Genomic DNA, 2,841 nt, shown 5'->3' on the forward strand with positions numbered 1-2,841 from the left:
TAGCAACACTTAACCCTTAAGGGCTATATTTCTTTTAGATTAAAAATAAAAAAAATTATAAAGAACAACAAAAACAAGCAACAGATTTGAAGGATTCTGGATCATCTTGTAGTTGAGGCAGTTTGAAGACCTCTCTTATTTTGTCCAGGTGGAAGTAAATAATCCTCCCTCTGACCATAGTTCGGAAGGTATGAAAAGCGGTTCCAGTTATTCTCTGCTTATCTGTCAGCCACAGATTTGAGTAGAATTCCTGAACCATGTTTCTTCCCACCTTTGTCTCAGGATTGGCTAGGATTTTCCATCCTCTGTTTCGAATTTGCTCTTGGATCTCCGGATATTCGTATTCTTTCAGATCGAATTTAACTTTCGGGATCACTGATCTCAGACCCATTATTTTGTGGTAATGGTCTGCATGTTCTTTGGTTAAGAACCTCTCTTGATTCCAAAGACTCTTTGGAGTATTCTCTTTCTTGCCTCTTGAATTGGTTTGTTTTTCCTTATGAGACATGATTTTAATGAGTCTTAGCCTGGTTATCACGGAAAAATACACCAAACTTAGAGGTTTGCTTGCCCTCAAGCAAAAGAAAGGAAAGGAGAGAGATAAGAGGAGAGGCAAATTCGAATGGTGGAAAGATGGGGATGGCCGAATGTGTATTTATAAGTGGAGGGGAGGGATTTCGAAAATTTGAAAAAGATATGATTGGTGAAAGAAAAAAAATAGAATCATGATATGAAAAAGATGATATTTTTAAATGGAGAAGATATAAAGGAGTTAAATCTGAAATTTTGTTGATGCATCTAAAAATTAAAAGATGATATGATGAGTTGGAAAAGATTTGGAAAGAAATTGAGAAGATAAGTGAGTTTTTGAAGAAGATTTGGAAAGGATTTGAAAGAAAATTGAAAAGGAATTTAGAAAATTATTGAATTTTTGAAAATTGAAGGTGAATAATGAAAATTTATAACATGTTTATGCAGAAAATTATGAATCAAAACATGAAAGTTTGAAAAATTTTGAAGTGGAAAACAAAATCCTCTCCCCCTGCCTTTCTGGCGTTAAACGCCCAGAATGGTATCCATTCTGGGCGTTTAACGCCCATTTATTGGCCATTATGGGCGTTTAACACCCAGCCAGGTACCCTGGCTGGCGTTAAACGCCAAAAACCTTTTGTCACTGGGCATTTTTCTGAACGCCGAGGATGCTGTAAGTATGGCGTTAAACGCCCAAAATGGTATATTTACTGGCGTTAAACGCCCAGAATGGTATCCATTCTGGCGTTTAATGCCCAAAATACCCCTTACTGGCGTTTTCTTGCCAGTGAGCTCTTTTTCTCTGCTTTTTGCACTGAATCCTTCTGTAACTCTGTGAATTCCTACAATTTGATGATTAATCTTGAATATAATTTATTTCTATAAATATTAATTAAAAAGCAAATAACTTGCTAATGGCTGGGTTGCCTCCCAGCAAAAGCTTCTTTATCGTCTTTAGTTGGACCTTGACTGAGCTTTATTCTAGTCTCAATTTTGAGCATTCTTGCTCAAAATTGCTTTCAAGATAATGTTTGATTCTCTGTCCATTAACAATGAACTTTTTGTCAGAGCCAATGTCCTGAAGCTCAACATATCCATATGGTGACACACTTGTAATCACATATGGTCCCCTCTAACGGGATTTTAATTTTCCTGGGAATAATCTGAGCCTAGAGTTAAACAGCAGAACCTTCTATCCTGGTTCAAAGACTCTAGATGACAGTTTCTTGTCATGCTACCTTTTTGCTTTTTCCTTATAAATTTTTGCATTTTCAAAAGCATTGAGTCTGAATTCCTCTAGCTCATTCAGCTGGAGCAATCTTTTCTCTCCAGCTAACTTAGCATCCAGGTCTAGGAATCTGGTTGCCCAATAGGCCTTATGTTCCAGTTCCATGGGCAGATGACAGGCCTTGCCATACACAAGCTGGTATGGAGAGGTTCCTATAGGAGTCTTGAATGCTGTTCTGTATGCCCACAGAGCATCATCCAAGCTTTTTGCCCAATCCTTCTACGGGCAATTACAGTCCGTTCCAGGATTCTTTTTAGTTCTCTACTAGAGACTTCAGCCTGCCCATTTATCTGTGGATGATATGGAGTTGCTACTTTGTGGCTAATTCCATATCGGACCATAGCAGAGTAAAGCTGTTTATTGCAGAAATGAATGTCCCCGTCACTGATTAGTACTCTGGGGACACCAAATCTGCTGAAGATATGTTTCTGGAGGAACTTCAGCATTGTCTTAGTATCATTAGTGGGTGTGGCAATTGCTTCTACCCATTTAGATACGTAGTCTACTGCCACCAGAATGTAAGTGTTTGAGTATGATGGTGGGAAAGGATCCATGAAGTCAATACCCCATACATCAAACAACTCAATCTCTAAGATCCCTTGTTGAGGCATGGCATAACCATGAGGCAAGTTGCCAGCTCTTTGGCAACTGTCACAGTTACGCACAAATTCTCGGGCATTTCTATAGAGAGTTGGCCAATAGAAGCCACATTGGAGGACCTTAGTGGCTATTCGTTCACCTCTGAAATGTCCTCCATATTGTGATCCATAGCAATGCCATAGGATCTTCTATGCCTCTTCTCTAGGTATGCATCTGCAAATCATTCCGTCTGTACATCTCTTAAAGAGATATGGTTCATCCCATAAGTAGTACTTTGCATAAGAAATTAGTTTTTTCGTTTGCTGCCTACTGTACTCCTTGGGTATGAACCTCACAGCTTTATAATTTGCAATGTCTGTAAACCATGGTGCTTCCTGAATGGCAAAAAGTAGCTCATCCGGAAAGGTCTCAGAGATCTCAGT

Source organism: Arachis ipaensis, chromosome B07 (genome assembly GCF_000816755.2).
Source record: "Arachis ipaensis cultivar K30076 chromosome B07, Araip1.1, whole genome shotgun sequence".
Taxonomy (NCBI): Eukaryota; Viridiplantae; Streptophyta; class Magnoliopsida; order Fabales; family Fabaceae; genus Arachis; species Arachis ipaensis.